Consider the following 25,560-nt stretch of genomic DNA (forward strand, 5'->3'; position numbering starts at 1 on the left):
ATGCAAAAAGAATGCCAACAGGCAAAGTGTGCCCCATTTATTCTGTAACAGGCCAGGTGAGCTGGCGTTTAAATTCTCCAGAGAATGCGACTGCCTTGGAGGGACACATGTTTGTCTTGAATACATCTGACAGCCATAAGCATTTGTTAAGCTGCCCCCACCTACAGGAAGCACTTCTGAGAGAAAAGCCATCCTGATCTCCCTGTGTATTTCTGCCCACCGCATTTACTGTGAAGACAGACACCGAGTCTCGGTGCAAACTCCCATCTGGGTTACAGAGTCGCCATCTACAACATTTGTATGTGAACAGAATGTTGGCCCACAATCTAGAAAACGGCAAGACAGATTTTCTTTTAATGTCATGTATGATGTGTGGGGACAACATAATTTACACAAAAGCTGCAGAGCTAAATAGACTATATTTAAAATAATGAGGCAGATGCTGCTGAAACACAGATACTATACTACACAGCCCTGCGGGGTTACCCACTTGGCCGATGTGTTCAGGAGAGCCAAATCCACAACAGCCCTCAACTCTGAGTGTCTAAACTATGGGTCCCACAGGAGAGGCAGTGTAGTCACCACTCAGAATAATAACTAATGTGTTTTAGACACATGAGTTCATTTAATCTTGCCAGCAATACTGCAGGATGCTGCTGCTGCTGCTGCTGCTGCTGCTGCTGCTGCTGTTACTTCCCAGGAGTGGAAAGACTAGCAGCATCAGAGAAGCGCTCACACAGATCCCTGGTTGTTGGGAAGTTTAACTATTAACAGAAGTGGAGATTTTGAGGTATTAGGACTTACTCTCAGTGAACTTACGCTCAAGAACAAATATAAAGATGAAACCCCAAACTGGGACCCGGTTTATCGGAAAGAAGAAGGGCCTGAGCAGTCAAAGCGAGAGAGAGGGAGGGGGGGGTAAGGAGGGAGGGGGGAAGGAGAGAGAGAGAGAGAGAGAGAGAGAGAGAGAGAGAGAGAGAGAGAGAGAGAGAGAGAGAGAGAGAATATGCCTGCTGTATTTTCTATTCTTTTTCAGCAGTGCTATCCCAAACCCACTAAGGTTATTTTCTAAATCCTCGAAGGATCTCAACACTTAGGAGAAAAGCATGCCGTGCCTAGAAATCAGTTTTCCCACGGCACTGCCTGTGCTGGCTCAGAGGCCATGCACTCCTATAGCTTTAGCACTTTGCATAAACAACAGGTGTTCACCCAACACAGGATTCTTAGTATATGGTGTATCCCAAAGGCCTTCGAGAATTAAACTACCTGCACAGACAGTCCTCCACCTAGTAGTGGTTCTCAGCCTGTGGGTCACAACCCCCTTTGGGTTACATATCAGACAGCCTGCATATCGGATATTTACATTATGAGTCATAATGGTAGCAAAATTACAGTTATGAGGAAGTAGCGATGAAATAACGATATGGTCAGCGGTTGCCACAGCATGAGAAGCTGTATTAAAGGGTCGCAGCATTAGGAAGGTAACAGCCACTGACTTAAGACAGAGAAGGGCAGCATGGCTTTTACTCGCTTCTCAAAAAGGTGGGCCCCACAAGATTAATTCTGTTGTTCACCAACCTTGCAGTAAGACTACCAAAGCTTCTCCTACAGATGGAGGAGAGCATCCCAGTGTTTGCTGCATCCCATCTAGGATAAAACCACATCGTAAGAGCCACAGATAGTAATACTGCAGAACACAGAGGGCGCGTGTCCACTGAGTCCAGAAGGTGTGTTTAGGTGAAAGACAGAGGGAGGGGTAACAGGAGCTACAGTGTCCTAGGGGTTTTTTTTTGGGGGGGGGGGCTTCAAGACAGGGTTTCTCTGTGTAGCCTTGGTTGTCCTGGACTCGCTTTGTAGACCAGGATGGCCTCAAACTCACAGTGATCCGCCCGCCTCTGCCTCTCGAGTGCTGGAATTAAAGGTGTATGCCACCACGCGCGGCTCCAGTGTCCTAGTATTATACTTATTCTGAAATGGCCTCAAATATAAATTGTCACCTACCTATCTTCTTCCCCCTCCCACAGGAACTCCAACAAAATGTTTAGAAAAGATAAAAACTGGTGTGGGGGTGGGTGCACAAAGCTTGACAACTTTATTCCTGACTGTTTCCAATTCACAGCTATACTGACACTGAGCACTGTGACGACCAGGTCTTCCTCCTGCTACTGTGATAAATTACCCAGATGCAAACCACATAAGAGGGAAAGGGTTTCTTTGGCTCCCAACCCCAGGCTTCAGTCTGTGACGTCCCGGGCACTTCTAGGAGGAGTTCTCTTGTTTGAACAAGGGAGACCCACCCTAACTCGATGACAGCCCAGATGAAAGGACATGGTAAAGAAACTTTGCCTTTGCCTGCTTGCTCTCACTCTTGCTGGCAAGTTCGTCTATCCTGTTGCAGTAGCCAGTATTAGATAAGCCTCATGGTTCCAATGTAGGCTGAAGACCAGCACCTCCCCAGGAATCCTCCAGGACCTCAGCCATATTGGGGTTGCTTAAACACCCAGCTTCGTCAGTGCTGGGAGGAAGAGGCAGTTGGGTCTCCATGAATCTAAGATTAGCCTGCTCTACAGAGCAATTTCCAGGATAGCCAGAGCTACACAGAGAAGCCATGTCTTAGAAAAGACAAAAACAAACAACAACCAAAAAATAATAATAATCACATCGAGCCTCATGGATGGAACTACTGAAGGATTCTGGGCCTTTCCATTGTGAGGCAGCCATTGTCGGACCATATCCTAAAAGCCAGGCTAATGGATCCTTTTTACTCTCAACATCTCAATCAATCAATATCTGCGTGTGTGTGTGTGTGTGTGTGTGTGTGTGTGTGTGTGTGTGTGTGTGTGTGCTCATTCTATCAGTTCTGTTCCTTTGGGGAAGCTCTAGCCAATACATCGTCCATCAGGCAGTAGGTCGGAGCAGCATGCCACCTCCACAGACCAGGGCAGAGAAAGAATCAACGTTTGAAGCCTTGTACTCAGCCCACTTTGCCTACTCTTACACAATCCGTGACCCAAACTCAGCGACTAGCGCTGCCCACTCTCAATGTGAGTCTCCTCACTGAATTAACACAGTCAAGACAGTCCCCCACAGATATACACAGGCCAATCCTCAAACTCACAGAGACGGTGCTTGTACCTATCTCCCAAGCACTGGAATTAAAGGTGGGTGCCACCACACCCAGATCATGATTTTTTTATTTTTAAGAGTGTGCGTGTGTGCGTGCGTGCATGTGTGCGTGTATCAGAGGCCAGGGGAGGGTGCCAGATCCCCTGGAGCTGGAGTTTAAGCTGGCTGTGAGCTGCTCGGTGTGTGTGAGGAAAACAGAACTAGGGGCCTAACTAGAGAACAGCGGAGCCATCTCTCCAACTCTAAACAGCAACTTTTGATATCAAAATTCTAACGCCAATAAATTCCAAAGATATGCTCACCATTATGTAGAAGATGAACATTAGTATTAGTGCTTGAACAAGGGAAGACAGAAGACAGCCTAAGCTCTGTTTCCATTCATGCAGACTGACAAACTGCTCTAAGACTCTGGCCCCAGCTTCCATGATAAACCTCAATTTCAAAAACAACAAAATGCTCCAAGCAGCTGACAGCCATTAGATCGACCACGGGTGCGTGGGCACCTCAAAAACCAGTTAGATGGGATGCTACTCAGAAAACTGAGCCGCAGATTGGAAGTTGCGGCTCCCGATGCCTCTTTGTGGCTAAATCTCCGGCTGTCATAAATCGGCTGTACTAGCTTTACTAAAAATCAAAAGCACAGGGCACTTCCCACTCAGTCACTCTGTCGTGGACTTTTCTAGAAGATAACTGGAAGCAATACCATTAAAGGGAGAAAAAAGGGAGCCACCTTTCTCCATGAGTATGCCCTCCACCCTCATAAATATCCATAAAAATAAAATCTTTAAAATCCACAGCACAGACCCCACTGTGTTGCCACGCCCACTGCAGGATAGTCCACTCCGATCTCACTTTTCAATGCCTGCTTTGCTACTAAGAACTTCTTCTTAAATTCTATGTTTCTCAGCTCAATTCCTTTCTCTGTGAAGACAAGACCCAGGGGGTTCCTATAATACCAGTTTGAAACCTACACGCTGAGGAATGGAGGCAGGAAAATATTAAAAGTCTTTGCTCTCCATAATTAAACAATTATGTTTTCATAACAGCAAATGGGGAGGCAGGCAGTACTACTGGGGATTAAACCTGGGGTCTCATTTGTGCTAGACAGGCACTCTAGTGCTGGGCTACATCCCCAGCCCAAGAGAAGAGAACACGGCACATACCATGAAAACACTGCAACTGCTAACAGACCACAGGGTCCAGTCCTAGCTGAGCTGTCTCAAGCAGTGTTCACTGGCAGCCTAGGGAGGCCGGATCACAGCGCAAAGAGCACGTGTGTGTTCTGACCCAAAGCTTCAGTGCAGCAGCATGGCCCAACATCGGCGAGCTCTGCCAGAAACCCTGTGGGCTCATTGCCCTGCTGTCAAAGTTTAAGTGACTCTCACAGGCCATTCTGTAATCCCATCCCATCCGAGGTTGTGAACCACAGAATAAGATGGACTCTGGACCACGCAGTAGGGAATTTGGGGGGTCCTGGGCTCCTATGGCCCAGTGTTCTATACGCAGGAGTGCTGAGCCTTTCTGACTATTGGGCTGGGGAGCTGGGCAAGCTGTGGTTCCACGTCACACTTCCAACCTACGTTTACCAGAAACAGACTGTGACGCTTGGTTTTACTCTTGGCCTACTGTGGTCTCTCTGCTGGTTTGGAACTTGGGCACAAAAAGGATTCTCTGAGCCTTTCGGAAAGTTCTACCTTCTCCATCGTCTCAAAGTCAAGTGGGCTGACAACACTTAAAATGTTTCCCTCATCTGTTGCTTTCCCATTTCAGGTCAGGCTCTATGTGCCCACTTGATCAGAGAGCGCTATACATCTATATATACCCTTACTCTCGGGCAGCCCCATCTAATAAACCTCGAACCCAGGACCTAGACCCCATGGCCTCCTTCAACAGGACTTCAAGAGGAACTCTTTGTTTTTGTTCATTTTGCTTTTTGTTTTGAAGACAGGGGCTAGCCTAGGCTGGCCTTCAGTACTCTAGTCATAACCCTGAGCTTCTCATCCTCCTGCCTCCACTTCTTCCCAAGCGCTAGAAGTAATAGGCAGTATGACACCAATCCTGGTTTTATGTGGGACTGGGGATCTGATCCAGGGCTTTGTGCATTCTAGACATGGACTCTACCAAATGAACTGCATGCTGAAACCCTGGTGTTTTGAGGAATGGGCTAGCCTCAGACTCATGACCCTCCGTACCTCAGCAGTGTCACAGTGATAAGAGTTATAGATAAATGCCACCATACCCGATGTAGGCACTCTTTTCCGATCAGTGAGGAACCTGGCCTCAGGACAAAGACACAGGGTGGGATGAAACAGGACTATTTTAAAGAAGAAATACTTCATTCTACTGTTTGAAGTAGATTCCCAAAATAGGAATAGTTAAATAGGCCTGCCTGCACCCCAGGCCAATAAAAATTCAGTATAAGAAATCAGCAGTTTGGTAGGCAGCTGAGGGAGAGACTTGCCTCTACAGGTAAAATGACCTTCCAAGAACCCAAAACCAACACTCTTTTTATACTTATCATTTCCATTTGAAAGCCTGATTTGCAGTGGTGGCGCACACCTTTAATTCCAGCACTTGGGGGCCAAAGAGATGGCTCAGTGGTCAAGAGTGCCGCCTGCTCTTCCAAAGGAACTGAGTTCAATTCCCAGCAAGCACATGGTGGTTCACAACCATCTGTAACATGATATGATGCCCTCTTCTGGCCTACAGGTGTACATGCAGGCAGAACACTGTATACACAATAAATAAATACATCTTTTTTTTTTTTTTTTTAAATCCCAGCACTTGGGAGGCAGAGGCAGGCAGATTGTTGTGAGTTTGAGGCCAGCCTGGTGTACATAGTGAGTCCAGGACAGCCTAGGCTACATGGAGAAAACCTGTCGGGGTGGGAGGAGGAGAGAAGAAAGTCTAATTTGCAAAAGCTGTCAATTCTATCATGGTAAACCCAACAAGATTTCATACTTGGGAAATAAGGTATCGATGGCTCAGAGACTAGAAAACTAAAGAATAAAAAAGTTTTGCACATAAATCCTTTTGACAATATTTTGCCTTAATCTTGACAATGCTACTGGAGAGGTAAAGCCTGTTTCCTCGTTCAGAGCATTCCCTCAGGGGCTCCGGCTGCATCTCATGTCCTGGTCGCTCTGCAGCCTTGCACAGAGCACACGGGTGGTTGCAGAATTTGCTTCTATGGCTCTAAAGTAAAGCTAGATGCCCAGATGGCAGCGTAAATAAATTTCCCTTGCGCAGAAGGAATTGATAAAGATGAGAACACATGTTCAGAGGCCGCTCAGCTGCTCTGTGGTATAGACTGCGGTCCTTGTTCTCAGTTCTTTAGAGAGCACATGCATGGTGTAGGCTGTGCTGTGAGTAATTCTGAGCTCCACATCTTCAGAGTTGCTGCCCCATCTTACAGTCTCATCAACAGCACACAAGGGCCCCCATCCTCCCCCACCCTCTTACCAATACTCCTTACGTTCCAGTTTAAAAAAAAAAAAAAAAAAGCCACACACACATATGCATGCACACCAGGCTGGCAAGCTAAGCCTGATAAGCTAAGTTCACTCAGCCCCTGGACCCCTGCAAGGGTGGAAGGAGAGAACTGAGTCTATAAACTTGTCCTCTGACCTCCACATCCTCACACATGCAACGTCACCCTCCCATGGCATCTGTATCCACGCACACAGTAATAATAAAAGTCTAAGACTTTACCATGCAGCCAGCCATGGTGATGCACAACACGCTTAATCCCATAACCTGGGAGATCAAGGCCAACCTGGTCTACACAGCCCATTCCAGGCCAGTCAGAGCTGCAGAGTAAGATCCTGTCTCTGGGAAGTGGGGTGGGAATACAAGCTCCTTGACTTACTAACTTTAGCCAGGCAGAGTTTTATGGTAAAACAGTCTTTAAAAACAAACAAACAAACAAAACCATCGCAGTGGTTATGAACTGTATCCCACTGTGATTTTGACTAGCATTTTTCTAATCACTCATGATGCCGTGTCTTTTTCACACGCTTATTCCACCACCTGTATGTCCTCTGGAGAAATGAAAATTCAAGTTCATGATCCATTTTATAACTGGACTGTTTTAGTCACTGCTGAGTTTGATCAGAGACAGAAGCTGGAAACAGATAAAGAAAGCATAATATATATATATTAGAAAATGTGATTAAGCTGAAATCTCTAAGCCACGCCATGTGTACGGGCCTTCGAGGCATGATGCTAAGTGAAACAAGCCAGATAGAAAAGAACTGAGACAGGGAATCCCACTTATCCAGAATAGGCAAGCTCACACACAGGCTGCAGGACGGCCTGTAGGCTGTAGCAGGGCCTGTGGCAGGCTGCGTGGAGGGTGAGGATTGAGGAGTGATTGTTTAATGAGATAGTTTCTGTTTGGGATGATGAAAATGCTGAAAACTGTGGTGATAACTGTATAATCACTCCTTTAAAATGGTTGATTTTATGTTGGGCATATTTTACCACACAAAAAATTACTCGGTATGTGTCTGTTTACTTTATACTTCTAAGGATAATTAATTAGTACAAAAAAAAAGGAGTTAAGGTTTTAAAGAGTGCCTTTTGTCAACAATGGTTTAGTTAAGAGTCTGAAATAATTATGAGGCAGGAATTGACACTAGGGTACATGGAATCAAGATCTCAGGATAACCCCAGATGTACAGTAACTAATGGGTGATGGCACTGGCTTCTACCTCATAGAGCCTCATTAGATAAAGAACTGTAACTGTGAAGAGGAGGGTGACCTCGGAGAGTCACTGTAGAGAGACAGGAAGTCACAAGAAAGAAATCCAAGAGGAGGGACAGGTACAGTGTCCAACAAGTGCCCATGGGCCTGCATCTGGCCTCCAGTGACACTGTCCTCTGAAAGCACGATGTTCCCCTGTGTGCCTTTCTTTCCTTCTTCCTGGTTTTTTGAGACAGGGTTTCTATGCGTGTAGTCTTAACTGTTCTGGACCTTGATTTGTAGACCAGGCTGGACTTGAACTCACAGAGATCTGCCTGCCTCTGCTGGGATTAAAGCACCACCACACCCGGATCTGCAGTGCTCTTAAAATAATCCAGGAGAAAAGTTTTAAAGTAAGCCAAAAATTGTTCCTCATGACACTTAAGAAACCACACTGACAGAATTAATCATAGGAAAAATTAGCCCTCCCTGATATTCCATAAAAAAGGAAACAAAAAACAAAGAACTCAAGGCTAGAAATGGCTTGTTGCTGGAAAGGGCACTTGTTACTATGTGTGACCACCTGGGTTTGGTCCCCAACACCCACGGAAAAATAGTAACATCCATCCACGGGGCCCCAATATCAAGGACTGACTGCCAAGGGGAGCATGCAGTACTCAAGTAGGAGATTAAAGATTTTATTTTGCCACCCAAGAATAAAGTAGATTTCTAGATCATTTACTTGCTTTAATTTTATTTAAGGGACATTCTAGTACCGTTCCTTAACATACTAGGCCCCCCACGGTAGAAGGAAATTGGGATAAACAAACAATACAGCAATGTGACAATGATGCTCAGAGCACAGTCCTGTAGTAGAGTGCACTTAGAATTTACTCAGGGGACCTTCAACCAAAGCAACAAGGGCTCACCTCATACCTGTGCTCACAGACACGTGCCTACCTGTAATGTCATAAAGATGGAAAAGAAAGAGGAATCCAGACAGGGATGGCGAGGAGTGCTGAAGAAGCCACCTTTCCAACATTTCATATTGCTTGCTCTGACACGCAAATGTCAAGAAAGGGATATTATGTTGTAAAATCAATAGCACACTTGATAGCGGCTGCTAGGAGTCTCTAAATGGAGCTAAAGATTTCCTGTTTAAAAATCAAAGAATCCCACTCCTTTGCGAACTAACTGTGTACACACACTTCACACGCTGCCAAGTGCTTTTCTCCACTTGTCATGCAGCAGCCCTTGATCTCAGTGAGAGGAGCCCCCGGCTGGTTCCCTCCCCGCCCCTCCCAGGCCAGCAGCTGGATTTCCCACTGCTAATGACAGGACCAGTCCACTTCCTTGTTGCTTTTGTTCTGCTTTGCTCTTCTGACAGGGCAAAACCCTATGCCTCCTTTGACAGAAAGGAATGGCTCTCTCCAGCTCGCTCTATTAACCCGACTTAAAGGGGATGCATTCTAGAGGGCGAGCACTGGGTACAAAAGGGGCCCCGGGCTACTAACTAACTAAAAGTTACCTATTAGCAGCTGGCTAGGCAACTGACATTTCAAAGGCACTGCCTACCTAGTTGCCCATCAAACCAAAGTGCCTCACCAGGCAGCTGCACCATCCCCAGCCCTCACCACAAAGCACCAGAAATCCCCCAATGAGGCCACGAAGGAAAAGGAGACAGAAGGGACAGCACGCAGGGACACTGCTGACAAGCTGGGGTGAGACTGTACTCTGAGCCTGGCTGCTGAGGCGCTCCCACCAGGAAACACTTGCAGAGAACCTCTGATGCCAGATGAAAGAAAGGCAAGGTCGGGGTTCAAAATGCCTGTTCCTCTGCGGGCCCCGGAGGCTGTCCCTCCAAGTCTTCTCAACAGTGATTAAAGTGATCTCCCTCTATCCTTTCTTACCTTGCAGTAATGGGAGGCTTAATTAATATGCACTTGGGGTTTTAAGATCACTAGATGAAAAGGGAGCCAGATGTGAATGTTATTATTACTTTGTTCAAAGTAGACCGGTCCACTAACATCTGCAGACGAGTTTACCACGCACCACTTAAAACAGAACAGAGTCAGATGCCAAAAAAACTCAGGTTTGTATTTCTGAAGGCATCCGAGGCCACATGTGTTCAGGCCGCGGTTTCAGATGAGGCTCCCGAGAGAAGGCTAACTTTGCAGTCAGCTGCCAGAGTCAGAAGAGGGACCGTGCATTGGAGAAAAGTCAGCAGCGAGGCTGGGGCTGCAAGGAGCAAAGCAGAGCCGTCGGAAGAGGATGGCTCTCCAGTCGAAAGGTAAACGAACGACAGGCTGCAGCATTTGTCATCTACCCTTGAACTCCTTATAGAATTCTTCAGCTAACCAGCCTCAAATGGTGAAAGTGCCTTTTCTTAGCAACTATAAAGACAGAGATTTATGCCTAGAGAAGCTTAACTATTATTAATGCAGACCCAATGGCACCAGGGGGATCCAGTTGTTTGCGCGCAATAACAACATTTAATCAGTGCTTAGAGACATGGAACTTGCCTGGCCTACCTGCAACTCAGGAGCCTATTCACACCTGAATCACACTTGGACAGACACCCTTATATCACAGCACCAAAAGACTTCTATTGCACCATATCCCTCTCACCCGTACCCCCTTGACTTTCTCCTTTGCACTATCCAACCAAGCCTCAGGGGTCTCCATGATAGCCCCCGCCCCCAATTAACAGGCCCACGTCTCTGCCCTCTGTTACCAAAGAGCTTGATCTCACCCTCAGTCACTCTTGGGTGATGTCACCACAAAGGAGCCCTTCTTGTGTAACCCTTCTACTCCAAATTCCCGCTTCTCTGGTTTCCATGGTCAAACTCATCTTCCAGATGGCATGAGTGCTCCCTTCCTTCAGAGTGCCAGGTACAAGAGGGAAGAGAGAGATTCTTCTAAGTCGTGTTCACTACTGAATCCCCACAGCCTGGAACTTGCGCACCCAATGGCTGTCCCTGGAAAAGCGTCACACTGGCTCAGCTCCACGCTCATGTGCTCTGTGCACTCAGACCCTAGAAACGAAGGCCAGCATGAGCCCTACCAACTCTGACAGCCCCCAAACCCAGAAGGTCTGGTCAGCATAGAAGGTACCAAACAATCACAAAATGAAGAAAAACTGGGCTGGAGAGATGGCTCTTCCAAAGATACTGAGTTCAATTCCTAACAACCACACGGTGGCTTACAACCATCTATAATGAGATCTGGTGCCTTCTTCCGTCATGCAGGCGTGCATGCAGGCAGAACACAGCATATATGATAGATAGATAGATAGATAGATAGATAGATAGATAGATAGATAAATCTTTTCAAAAAGATAATGAAAGAAGAAATAAGCATGTGGCAAAACATAGGAGGAGGAGAAGGAGGGAGGGGAAAGAGGAAGAGAAAAGCCCATTAGTATCAACAGTGCTACCACAGTACATGACAGGACAGGGGCAAACAGGCCCTATAGATCAGTGCCTCCTAACCATGCAGCCACCAGGACAAAGGCTGTTCTTGTCACATCCCAATTCTACAGGTACAGAAACAATTCTTGATGTAGCAACTGCTTATGCTGCCTAACAACTGCTGCCTAAGCAGAAGGTCTCAGGGGGCTTTAAGAATTAAGCCAGGCCAAGTGACAGAGTCTTCACTGGATCCCCTGGCGAGAATTCAGGGGTGCATCTTCTCAGCTACACTGCTGCTGTGTTATAAATTTCATTATATAGGTTGTTTTAAGTTCACAGTAAAAGGACAGAGTTCTTCTTATAGACTTTCTGCTCCATTAGAACTGCTCCCCCTTCCACCTACATACCCCACTAAGGAAGGCCACCTGTTAAAGCAAGTGAAACCACGTGACACATCACTGTTACCACAAATCCTTTACTGACATTATTCTGGAAGCTGTACGTTCTCAGGGTTTGGACAGAGCATGTACCAGGACCTAGCCATCATCCCTCCTGCTCCCCAGTCCCTGACAACTAAATCTCAGGTTCTTTCAGGCCTTCTTAAGGCTTGCTCATTTCTTTTTAGCATTGTATAATAGTCTATCATGTGAGGTAGGCGTCCACCTACTGAAAGACATCTTGGTCTCCTCCAAGTTTGGGCAAGCCTGAATAAAGCTACCATGAGCCAGAGGTGTGGGGTTTCGCGCTGTGCTTTGTATGGGAAAGATGCACAAGAAGAGAGATGCAAAGAATGTTCTTGCTGAGCCTGAGACAAAGTGAGCATCACACTCTCTAGAAAGCTGCCTCTTTCTAAGAACACTTGACAAATTAAATTTGGCAATGAGTCTGGTTTTAGTTTTACACACAGACGATTCCATCTCTAACACGATGCTTTTTCCCAAGCACTTCAAATAGATTCATAAACCCTAAATGTGACGTGAGAGTAAGATACTTTCTTTTGTACCTATTAAATTAAATACATCTGCAGAACACAGCTGTTCATTTTCCTACATGTGACCTGAACACAGGACTGAACAGAGGAGGTGTGGGAAGACCCAAGTGACTGTGCTGCATCCAGGTGGTCAACAAAGATTATGACAAATTTTCAAACAAGATACCCGGAAGCCTCAGGAACTAGGAACAGATAATAGGGACGTGACCAACTATGTCACAACAACTAACTGCACACTAACAATTAAACAAAAGCGACAAGAATCAGGCCCAAGCTGTAGTTCAGCAGCAAAGCGTTTACCTAGCATCCATGAGGCCAAGGGTCCATCCTGACCAACATCAAAACTAATAAACAGGTAATGATAGATAGATAGATAGATAGACAGACAGACAGACAGACAGACAGACAGACAGACAGACAGATAATCTCTGAAACATAGGCAACTCAGGTCACTTGGGCCAAAATTGTGAGGAAAGTGAACTTCATCACCTCAAACCATACTGAAGGCCTCAGATTAAATTGTCTTCATGACGAAGGAAAGTGGTGGAAATGGCATCCGAGAACCAAAAGCAGCCACTTAATTTCCAAAGTAAAAATTAATTCCTAGGATGAAGGACCCTAAATTATCAACTGTTCCGGACCGTGAACCCCAGCCACAGCCCAGGACCGTGAACCCCAGCCACAGCTCAGGACCGTGAACCACAGCCACAGCCCAGGACCGTGAACCCCCATCCCAGCCCAGGACCGTGAACCACAGCCACAGCCCAGGACTGTGAACCCCAGCCACAGCTCAGGACCGTGAACCACAGCCACAGCCCAGGACCGTGAACCCCCATCCCAGCCCAGGACCGTGAACCACAGCCACAGCCCAGGACTGTGAACCCCAGCCACAGCTCAGGATCGTGAACCCCACCCACAGCCCAGGACCGTGAATTCCAGCCACAGGAAGCAGTTTGACAATCCCAGTGCAAGGCAGTAGAAGCCTCGGTGTTTTTGTTTGTTTTGGGTTTTGGTGGGGTTTTTTTGGGGGGGGAAGTGCCTTTTTCGAGAGACAGGGTTTCTCTATGTAACAGAGCCCTGGTTGTCTTGGATTTCCTTTGTAGACCAGGCTGGCCCTAAACTCACAGAAATCTGCCTACCTCTGCCTTCCAAGTGCTGGGATTAAAGGTGTGTGCCACCTCACCCAGCTAGAAGCTCCTGACACCTAGGAAAGGCTGGCACCAGACAAGATAATTTCCCAGCCTGTTTCCCAGAGTCCCACAGTCGTGGAATGAGCCCCATCTGCAAGAATCAGTGTCATTCAAGTGACAGAAATGAGACAAGTGATCTGAATTTCACCTCCATCTCAACATACTCTTCCAAAGAGGGGACCAGTGAACACCTGGGCTTGCCTTTTGCTTCTTTTAACTGCCAAGTCCCAGCGAAATTGTTAGCCTTGTTACCCACTCTTGTGTTTCCCTCAGCTGGCAAGCAATAACATCGTGTCTTTTCCCATTTGGGTAATTTCTCTCCTGATGAAAATTACTTCCAGATCCTGTGCTTTCTGTAGTTTGCATTTTCAACCTACTTGAAACCTTCTAGTCCTAGAGAAGAAAGGAAAGGCGGCAAAAGAACTCAACGTGTTAAAATGTAACACACATACAAATGTAAACTCCAGCCACAGAACCTGGGTCTGACAAGTAAACAAATTACGTAAGGGCCCGGCCAAGGCTGGGTCTTGACACATTAATGCTCATATCTATAAGGCCTTAGGTAATGGATGGCATTTTTATTGGCTTTCTTGTGGGAATCTCACTTGTAGGTCAAGCAGTCACTGTATAACTTGTGCTGTTCTCAAACGCAATTCTCCTGCCTCCGCCATAACCCCCGAGTGACAGGATCACAGGCATAAACCAACATATCTACTTTTTGGTTCCACCATGTTAAGAGAAAACTCTATAGAGAATGAGACTTTCACCCTTGACCAAGCAGTTGGTCAAAATCAGAGGCAGGGAGCGGCCAAGAGGAAAGAATGTGAGGCTCTCCACTTTGCCTTGTCCACTGAATGCTCTTTTCCCATACTCACTAAGCAAACACCAACTGGCAAATAAGAGAAATCATCTCGCCTCAATGTTAGTAACTATGCTTATCATAAAACAAAACAACATGAGCAAGATACGGGAAAGGAACCCAGACAGGAGGAGGAGATGGGGGGGGGGAGGCATGGGAAGGGGGGCGGGCACGGGCATAATCAGAAGCCATGGTCTAAGAACACAGTTAATACAAAGAGAAAACACCCTGCTCTGAAGAGTGCTTTCCCCCAAAATCAACAGGAGCACGGAGAGTGTGACGGGGAACTGTGCAGTACAACTCCAACTCCATCCCCGGACTCACTCCAGAAACCTAGGTAAATGGTTTATTGGCTGGCCTGCATGTCTGACAACAGGAGAATGGATTGTTTGTTTGTTTGTTTTTGTTTTTGAGACAGGGTTTCTCTGTGTAGCCTTCACTGTCCTATACTTGCTTTGCAGACTAGGCTGGCCTCAAACTCACAGCGATCTACCTGCCTCTTGCCTCCGGAGTGCTGGGAATAAAGGTGTGCGCCACCATGCCTGGCTGAGAATGGATTTTTTAAGATACGGTATAAACACAAATGAAATTTTTTATTCATAAATAAGAACAAAGTCATGATCATTTGTAGGGAAATGGGGACAACCGGAAATAATCACTTGAAACAAGTTAAGCCAGTCTCAGAAAGACAAATACGTGTTTCTCCCATTTATGGTTCCTAGATTTTATGCAGATACATAAAATCATGTGCGTATATACGACATGAAACTCCCTAGTAAACAGGACTAACAGGATAGGGCAGGATGAGAAAGCGCAGGGGAGGGGAGGGGGAGGAGCATGCACATGGGAGATACGTACATGTATGAATATGTCCTCATGTAATACAGTCCCATGTACAGTGGATACACACGATGGAAAACAAATGTGAAGTCCACTGGGTTGGACCTTTTTAGACTTTATGGCCTTGTACAAACTAGATCCCAGCATTTACTGAGAAAAAAATAAAGCAGAAATACTATACTCAAAGTCCATATACATTGCCTGCCCCAACTTGAAATAAAGACAGGTGCACTTCCCACTTTATGACAGAGTTACTTCATCGTCAGAAATCAAAACTGCATGTCATATTCCTGACCTACTAAACATCACAGTTTAGCACTGCACACTGTGGGCCTCTGGCATGCTTCCCTGGTGCCTGGGTGGCTGACAGTGAGCGGTCTGTCACTCATCGGTGCTGCCCAGCATTGATACCAAAGACACTATGCCATGTACACTTGCATGCCATAGAAATTCACAATTCCAAATGTGGTCTACCCTCTTGTAAAACTGAAAAGTTTAAGTTAAACCATCCTGATTCTGGGGCTGTTTGTAGCATAGATCAGCAAGCACTGTTCTACCCATAAGAAAGAAGACAGCATCCTGGGTAATCAGCCCCATCTTCAGGCCTCACAGTTTGCTGGCTGATACCCTGCCGCACCCCATCCTTTTCATGATTTAGCCATCCTTGCTCCTTACAGTAACACCAGACAGAGAGGGAATTGTGCATCACACATCACTGAATCTCCCGAGGGCACCTCCGTAGGCCACACTCCCAGCCATATCATGAACAATTTGCTGGAAGAATAAATAAATGAAGTCCCCAACTCAAGGAAATTACTATGAAGCACAGCAAACAGATGCCACTCAGCCTGAATACATGGCCATGACCTGACCTATTGGAACCTCTGTAAACACATTAGAAACATACGTATCAATAGTTCTTAGCCTAGGGCTAGAATCGAAGGCGCTTTCAGTGGACTCTTGTGACTTAGTTTTTCCACCGTGGTCAGAGGCCACGCTTGGTTTGCGAGCGGCCAACGGCAGCACCCTCTACTGCGCCCTCAAAGCCTTCACTCCTGCAAAGCCGTTTGATGTCCACTCACTGTCAACCCTTGCTGCTTCTTTCCGCGGTCTGCTGTTCCGCACCCTCCCTGTCTGGGCTCTCTTCTTGGTTATACTATTCCCTTTTCCCTTCAAAGCCTTTGGTCCTCATTACACAGACGGAGGCTGTTTAATCAGCTGGAAACCACCCGTATAAGCACCACTTTGCTCTCCACTGACTGCTTGGGAGTCCAGGTGCCCTCCCCTGGGCCTAACCCAGGTTTCTGGAAGAGATCTTTTCTTCCCCAAACCCTGAAAGCAATGACAAGCAGTCCCTCACTCACCCCCACTCTGGTGCATTCATTCCGTAAGAAATTAAACTCTACAGAGCATCAATTAAGGCCTGTGCTCTGCGCTCTCTGGCGCCTTCCCAAGCTAAACACTTATGTAAATCCCACTCCACTGCTGTCTGGACTGAACACGGACCAGAGCACCCAGCTTTTCTGGAGTTTTCCTTCTGTTTACCCACTGTCAACTGGGTATTTCCCAGGCAGCCTCTCCTCCTCCCACAGAGACTGGCTGCAACCACTCTACCCCCACCCAGGCAACCAAATGTGACATCAAAGGAGCTCAGGAGTAGCCATCTGTCCCTGCCATGCCAATGTTTATGCAATGTGGGCAGGAGAGGGACAAGCTGAGGGAAGAGTGTCCCAAGCATCCACCTCAAGCACCAGCATCCTAAACCATATATACTCATCAGACCTTCGATCCAGATGGGTCCTGCTCCTTAAAAGGACTAGAAAATGATTTGACTTTTCTGAGGGAATCCAAAGAGCGAGCTTGATACACTCCACCTGTGGACAAATATCTAAAACTAAAGCAAGATTCCTAATTCTGCAGTTTTTCAGATATTATCTACCTACTCCCCGAGCCACACCTAGTTATGGTGTTTCAAGTAACAATGACTTTAACCAACTCACAAAACACTAAAGACCTTGTCAGCACAGAACCAAATACAACAGCCTCTGAACGCTAGAGTCAGTGTGTCACCAAAGGCCCTGTTTGTCTCTACAGTCAATGTGACATCATCATCAAAGGCCCTGTTTCTCTCTAGAGTCAATGTGACCCTAAGACATTGTCATCAAAGGCCCTGTTTCTCTCTAGAGTAGATGTGACAGCATCATCACCAAATGCCCTGTTTCTCTCTAAACTGGATGTGACATCATCAAAGGCCTGTTTCTCTCTAGAGTCAATGTGACATCATCAACGTTACTGTTTCTCTTTAGAACTAAAGTTCTGAGTGCATGGAGACAGAAGTCAGATACAGCATGGTGACGAGTTTAGTCCAGCTAGGCTGGTCCCATATCCAGACTCAAAAAAGAGACTCACACATGCCACAGGAAGGAGGGTCAGTCACACCTCTCTGTATCCGCATTCAATAGCTGCAGACTAAAAGCACCTGCGATCAACTTTACTTCTGTACAACACAAGTACAGATAAATTGTCTGTCATTACTCTCTAAGTAATAATGTGTTACAACTAACTTCATAGCATTTATATGGTATTAGGAATTATAAGTATCAAAAATGAGTTACAGTACACAGGAGAATGCACACAGTGCCACGGGGGCTTGAACATCTGCTTATTCTGAGACCCAACCTACTCTGACTGAGTGCACTTAGCAGAATGGTAGGTACTTTTGGAAGGAGGTGCTTAATGTGTGTGGTCTATATATTTATTTAGAGACGGTCTCACTGAGTAGTCCTGGCTGGCCTGGAACCTGCCATGTGGACTAGGCAGGCTTCAAACTCACAGAGATCTTATTGTTTTTGCTGGGATTTGATGTATGTGCCGCCATGCCCAGCATGCAGTCTCTTTCCTTTCTGACTTTGCAGGCGAGCCATCTTTCCACTACCTTACAATGAAGGACACACCCAGGAGGCAGAGCACGTCTGGTATCTGCTGATGGCTGTGGACTATGGCTGGCCACCAGATTAAACTCAACACACTGAATGCCAACTGACATCTTCGATATCTCTCAAACAGGGCGATGGAGCAAGACACTTGGCAAGTTTATCTTCTATTTCCATGGAACAAAGCTAAGCCACAGGCCTGAGCACTGGGAGCAAATGGACATTATTCATGAGCTAAACCTGCTTTGGCTCCCTGGGGTGGGGGCTGGGCTCTGCACTGGAAGCCAAGGGATGATGCATCCAGCGTATAATTCAGCTGGAGCAGCTGCAGCGTGAAAACACACAGGCCCAGACAAGGACAGGCTCCCTTCAGGTCCGCCCCTCACTTGCTCCTAATCTCGCTCTTTCACCTTGGTATTTCCCCTCATTTGGAGAACTCTGAAACAAACTTGACATTTCTCTGGATGTCTCTGAGCAGGCTTTAGGTGACCTCTAAAGACGTCCTAGACATTCTATGTGGGACAGAGCCCTAAAGATTTGCAATACAGTCTCAGAGAGCAAAGTATTGAAGAGGAAGGGTGAAATGGTTAACACTGGGATCTTGGATAAATAGGTCAGAGGGCATCAGGGTGTAGGCTGAACCTTGGGGGGAGGAGAACAGGGACTCAGCAGAGAGCTGGGGAAGCCTGGCAAGGACACCATGCCTGACATGGGGCTGATTGACCAGGAGCAGTGTCCCCCATGCAGCCTCTGCAATCCATGTCGGAGCTAGGGGACATGGGTCTGCATCCGATCTCTGCCATACCCCAACTCTGTTGCTCTAAACAACTGACTAAGCCAGAGACCAGACACGTTGCTGTGCGAGGCCATGGAGGGGTGGGAGCCACAGGATGCCCATGGAGAAGGGACAGGTGAAACCTCAGTGCTGGCCTGGGACAAGAGCTTCTTATCAACGGTGGAATGGAGGTTTGGGGCTTCCTGGGGACTTGATCAGAGGGGAGTCAAGCCTTTCTCAGGGAAGTCCTCCCACAGGAAGAGACTGGCATACTAGCACTTGGTGGGGAAAATCTGCAGGAGAGGAAAATGGTTCCTAGGGCTAAGGGACAGAAGACAGGCAGAGTACACACTACACAGGAAGGCTAAGGGACAGAAGACAGGCAGAGTGTACACTACATAGGGGTGACTGCTGCTGACATCATCATCTCTACGTAATCCAATTAGGGTCACACCGTGTGAGATAAACTCCCAAGGAGCTTTCTTTAGCAGCTGCTGGGCACGCCAGAGGGGAGTGGCCAAGGCTGGCTCTGGATTCTGGCAGGGAGGAGCAACAGGCGATACTGGAAGAACAGGTTGCAGCAGGACCGAGGAGCAGGGCCTGGAATGCTGGTGGGAAACCTTAGCCGCTTCAGGGGCTGGGCAGGCCTCAGGGAGCAGCTGGCTCCTACTTTGTTCAAAGCCAGCACCCACCAGCATCTTACCAAAACCTGCTTAATATTAAAAAAAACAACAACAACAACAACAACAACAACAACTTCCCACCGCCCAGGCTTGGGTAAATTAGTGAGAAGCATGCAAACCTGAGAATAACAGTAGCAAGTTCATATTGCTCAAAAGTTCCTTTTAAGGAGAGATATTTGTTTTATTTATTATGTACAAGTGTTTTCCCTAGATGTATGTATGTGCACTATGTATGTTTCAGTGTCTGTGGAGGCCAGGAGAGAGCATCAGATCCCTTGGAACCTGAGTCATGGACAGCTGTGAGCCACCACATCAGTGCTGGGAACTGAACCCAGGTCTCCCATTCCTCCATCTCTTCAAAAGTACCTCTTGGTGTTGATGTTTCTCTCCCAATGACGTCAATGGGAAGTACAGAGTGACACCACTGTCCCCAACCACAGAGGGGAAATGGAAGTATGTGTGACCTTTTTGCTGGACTTCCAAGGAGGAAAAGAGGGTGTCTCTCTGCAGCCTTTCTTCTTAGCAACTCATGCATGGTTGGCACCAGGACATTTCTGGTAAAGTCCCAGACTCGCCCCACAGAGGAAGTGTCCAGTCTGACACAGCAATGGCACTCGCACGAAATGCCATGCTGCCCCCGAGCACACTTTGCAGGTAGGCGAGGGCTGAGCCTCTTATTAACATGCTCCTGCACGCAACAAGCATGCACCCTGGGATACCAAGTTCCCCCAGTGCCCTCAAATATCTTCCCCTTTCCTAGCACCAGACAACAGGCAAAAGGGAAGTCAGGAGTACAGAGGTAGGAAGTCACCCTCTGAAGTAGCCCAAACAACATAATCTGGCGAGAAGCTGAGAAGCCTGCCTGCGCCCTGGGAATCTGAAGCCTTCACACATTTCAAAGCCTCCAACTGGGAGTGGGGAGGAGTGTGGCGTCCAGTCTAGCGGGACCTGTCACTGATACCAAACTTTCCATCGTCCCACAGCAGACGGAAGCACAGAGCCGATGAAGAGCCAATGAAGACCTGAGTCCTAGAGGTCAAATGCTTCTTCAGCAAACACCATACTTACCCCAGGCCAAACAGAAGAGCCTTGGTCAGGATCTCCAAAGGTGCCATCTGAAGGTGCTGCTCGCGTCCTGAGTGAGGGACTATGAAGCTTCCTTCCTCTCCTTCTCGTTTTCGGGTCTGGAAAGGTGGGTTTCAATCCACAGTGGCTCTACCTGTCAAAGCAGATACAGAACACTTCAAGGTATGTCATTGAACAGTTTGCTCCAAGATTTAACCATTCCATCCTGCAGAGAACTAACTTCCTTAAGTATCCAGGTAACCATTTAATTGTGTCAGGAAGTCCCTGAAACTGACCAGATTCACTTAGGCCCCTCCCTGCCGGGGTCAGCAGTAAAAACAGCAAAGAAGATTCTCAGGCAAGCCAGGCTGCACAGAAGACTAACTCTAAGACCAGACCAACTGCCTGGAACAAACAGAAAGCAGCTGAGCTGCCTGGAAGGTTTAGACCAGAGTCTCTTGAAAAGGACACTGTCCAACCTGCTGAGCTGTCTGTAGGCTGTGCAGTGTACTCCGGGTTCCCAGCTTTGGGGACCGTGGACTTTGGTGTTGTAGCTGTCTTTGAGTCATTTCTGCTCCTCCTCTATCTTCCTGTAAAGAACCCCAGTGAGACTCACTGGCTCACCAAGCTGGACTTCACTGGTATCCGTATCCTATCTGTCATGGGACCCCTATGCAGAGTAAGTAGGTTGGTGTGTTGAGTCTCCCCAGGGAAAATTTTGTCACACCAGAAGAGGACACGGGAAAAGCACCGCACAGACAGTACTTCCGCGTTGAACATCACATGGATACCTGGGAAAGCAACCAGTGTTTGAAGAATCCAGGGGACCTTTCCAGGAGGCTCTTACTTACAGGAGGCTTTGCAGAGAACGGCACGGCCTCATGGCTGTAGAAACACTGGGGTGTGGAATGAAACTCTTCAATTAGGAGAAACTCTCACAAATCCTCCTTAAACCATAATGCAAACAAAAATTTCCAAAAGTGGTGATATCTGTGCACCACCCCCCGCCATTTTCACCAGATAAACGCCATGATAACATGAGTTGTCATGCACTCAAAGAGGGACAAGACACTAGCGAGAACTCCACCTTCCAGTCTTCCCTGCCGCTAGCATCCACTGGAATGAAACCACATCGCCAGCCTAGCCTAGCGGAGCAGACAGGCTGGACCGAGAGCACCTGTCTGTCTTCCCCTGCCTGACAAGAGCTCCACATCCAAAGCGCATCAGTCACAATGTATAAGCCAGGACTCAATCCTCAGGCGCGACAGAGAATGACTACCACTGTATCAAATGCAAAGGAACGCTACTCCACATCACCATCTACTCCACATCACCATCGCTCCTCCCCCAAATCAGCCCCCTGCAATTCCAGATGCTTAAACAGGATGCAGGGATCACACCATGCACTCCCCGGGACCTCTCTAGTTGACAAGCCCTCAGAAGAGCAAAAGGCTTGGGGTTGGGAGACCTCAAAACTCAAAACTCAATATTCCTTTCTAAAAACCAGGTGATGGCCTCTGCCCTGAACTCTCACTTTCCTACCTCAGCTGTACCGGAAGCTGCTCTCCTGGTCTTGGCTGAGTGTGGGGTTTTGAGACCGTGCAACTTCTGTTCAAAAGGAGATGAGAATGGTGAACAGGGAAGGGAGATAAGATAGCAATGATCCCAGGAAGGTAAGGTAAAGATTGGGAGGAAGAAATAGGCAATCACTTTGCCATCAATAACTAGGTAACTAAGATTAAAATCCAGGAAGCTTAAAGGTGTCCCTGGCCATCTGCTTACTCACAATAAGGAGGGAATAGGTAGGGAGAACATCCTGGTGGTGCTCCGTTTCCAATTCTACTTTATCCCATTTCACTATTCTGACAGGAAGGCAGGCAGGCAGAGAGAGAAGCACTGGGCTTGGGAGTGTGACAAGAATGAACAGGAAACAGGAGACACAAAGAACCTACTATGTACCAAATCACATGAAAGGTGTGCTGCCTGGATAGTCTCAGTACAATCCCACAACCACAAGTGGCTTGTGCATTGATGTCATTGCAGGAGATATGGAGATCCTGAGACGTTATAGCTTACTGGCAGAGCCAGAACCAGGACCCCTACATAGCCACACTCTTGGAAAGACTGCTCTGAACTTTAAAACACCCAGGCTCATGCATTAAATATGAACAGAAATGAAATGTTCTTCCCCAGTCATTACCACAAATTTGTCTACTCTTGCACAAGGCAAACGCGCACTGCCGAGTCTTGAATGCTCCCACACTTCACATTAAATTACCTCGCAGCCTCGTGCATACTCTGGCTGGATGCTTCGAAAACGATTTCACAGGGTGTGCCCCAGTGAATACAGAAAACCCACCTTGGAACAATTTGGTCCAATATGTATGATGGTCACAAACAGAAGGTATGCTCTAGTAAACAGGAAAACACAATCAACCTCAAAGACACAAAGCACATGATGTCTTCCTCCTTACGGCTACGGGACTGGGTTGCTTGTTTTCAAAGAATGTCCTGAAGCCTTTTGTGACAGCATCCCATAGGCAGAGTTTTTTAGACATACATTTGAGTGTTTTCAATTCAGGAAGGAAGTGGGCTTTGTGTGTCAAGTACAAACAACCCAAGTTGGTTCTTCTGACAGCAATAAAACTGACAACATGTTAGTTAGACTGACCAAGGAAATACACACAACTGGGAGGGTGTGGCTTAGTGGTTTGGCTCTTGCCTAGCATGTCATGGATTCACACACACACACACACACACACACAGAGAGAGAGAGAGAGAGAGAGAGAGAGAGAGAGAGAGAGAGAGAGAGAGAGAAGCATGCATGTAAACATGCATGGAGAGAGAAAAGGAACAAATAACCAATACCAAGAATGGAAAAGGAAACATTTTTACATGTGCCTCAGTCTTTAAAAACAACTCATCCAACATATACCGATATACTTTAAACCTTATAAGAATTAGGAAACTTCCAACAAAAACCAGTTACTAAAACAAGTACTTTCAGGGTTCCTCTATCTGTGACTAACTGAATTCAAAACCTTAAAGGTAAATAAAGCAAACAGAACCAAACCAAGAGGTGGCGAGGAGCCGAAAGAACATGACACAAGAACTGGCGCTTTTCATACACTTAGTGGTCCGACGGCAGAATCAAGCCCAGCTTCGGACATCTCTGCAACAGTCCCCAGTGAGCCTTCCATCTGTGAATCAGTGCGTCTTCCCCTTTCTCTAAGGGTTATTGTTCCATAAACCCCATCCATTACTCAGAGTCGCCCTTGCCATCACAAGATCCAGTTCAGCCGCCTCCTGCAGAACAACAGGTTCCTCGGGAACAGGCATGACAACACCATGATCACAGCCACCTACTGGGCTCTTTCTGGAGCCACATAAGAGCAAGCTAGAGGTGTGACAGCTTGGGCCATGCCACCTGTTCTCCCGAGGGACGGGTCTAGTTTGGCTAGGGAGTCATTCCTTTACACGTACATCTTTACCTGCAAGGAAGCAGACGGTGCCCAGCAGCCTGAGCCCTGATCCGCAATGCCAGAGTGGAAGACTACTGAGAAAAGCCAAGCCATCCCACCGGGACCCTAGCAAAATGACAAGGTCACCTGGGAACGCATTCCACTCCCTTCAAACTAGGAAAGAGCTCACTGCAAAATGGATAGTTAGTTGCAAACCCAAGAGCCAGCCATCCTGCCAGCTTTCTTACCCTTAAAGTAATTTCATGAAGGATTAGCTAAGAATAAGCATACAAAATCATAGCTCCAAATGCAGCTACCTGCTGATGAGACCACACCCAGAAAAGCCTGCTGAAAACAAAAATCAGAAGGGAGGATAACGAGAGGTGGAGGAGTCTATTCTTGGCTAGGATATTGTCACCTACAAAGACCCCCAACATCGGTGCCACTCTCCAGCTAAACTTCCTCTCTTTGTCCAACCCAAAATTCGCTCAGGCAATGGATCAGAGGATCAACCAGCTGAAAAACTCACGTTAAATAAGACATACCGCCGCCCCTCCCCCCATGGCAAAGGAGCTTTTAGCTCAACTAACCTATGTGCAAAACTAGTGGGAAAACCTGACGTTTCCAGAACTCCAGGCGCTGGTCTGGGGCCACAGCTTCAGAATAATCCGCAAGGAAACCAGTCCAGCCTAGAATCCCAAACCTCTGCCAGGGCAACCCCTCCAATCACCACGCACCCCCACCCCGCTCACAGCCAAATTGCCCTAGGCGCGCAGCGGGGTGGGTCTAAGGCAGGAAGCATCTTTGGAAGGTGTGGAGATCAGTCCCACTGTCTCTTTCCCGTTTCCCATACATTGATTCTCGTTAAGGCAAGAGAGACTCACAAGTAGTTTTCGAGCCAGACCCTCTTTTCCCGGGGTCAGAACCCTCGTGGCAGCCTGCTTCCCACAGCTCAAAAGAGAAGCGCGGCGCCCTGGGACGCAGCATAGAAACTAAGCGGGGCCAGGGCTCGGCCATTCAGGCTCCCTACCTCAGACCATAGTTAAGGGTTGGGGGGGGGCCCACCCATCCTCACCACAGCCTCATGCAGCAGTTTCCCTGAAGCACCCAGTGCTAGGAGATTCGCGGGTGGAAAATGGATCGAATTTTCGGAAGCTCACCCGCGGCTCAGCGAGGCGCACACTGCGGCTGCCTTTCCATCTCTCCAACTTCCAGTAACTGAAATCAGGAAGCTGTAGCCTTCCCGGCTGCCGGCGAGGGAGTGGGTGTAACTTGTGAAGTTTCGTACTATGATGAATCTGGTCATCAGGGTGTGTAGAAGAGGGCCTAGAGCAGCTCCTCCTCCTCCTCCTCCTCCTCCTCCTCCTCCTCCTCCTCCTCCTCCTCCTCCTCCTCCCCCCCCCCTCACTCCACTCTTTCCTCTCCGCCCCTTTCTTCAATTTAAGCCTTGCCTTTGGCACAGGCTGGCCTAGCTGGGGACTCTGGCTGGCTGTCATTCAGTCCCAGCACTCTACTGCGCCACACCCTGGGGGCAATGTATTCC

At 47.5% G+C, this 25,560-nt stretch overlaps 1 protein-coding gene across 1 annotated transcript in view; it reads right to left on the minus strand.

Annotated features, from left to right (window-relative positions):
- The window catches only part of Tiam1 (TIAM Rac1 associated GEF 1), a 178,301-nt gene extending 152,963 nt beyond the window's left edge, over positions 1 to 25,338 (minus strand). Inside the window, exons 1-2 of the mRNA XM_051150194.1 lie at positions 25,178 to 25,338; positions 20,560 to 20,710 (exon numbers count right to left, since the gene is read on the minus strand). The gene's annotated coding sequence lies outside the window, so the exon portion shown is untranslated. The remainder of the gene's footprint in view (positions 1 to 20,559; positions 20,711 to 25,177) is intronic.
- Positions 25,339 to 25,560: the final 222 nt, after the last annotated feature.

The sequence above is a fragment of the Acomys russatus genome, chromosome 8 (genome assembly GCF_903995435.1).
Source record: "Acomys russatus chromosome 8, mAcoRus1.1, whole genome shotgun sequence".
Lineage (NCBI taxonomy): Eukaryota > Metazoa > Chordata > Mammalia > Rodentia > Muridae > Acomys > Acomys russatus.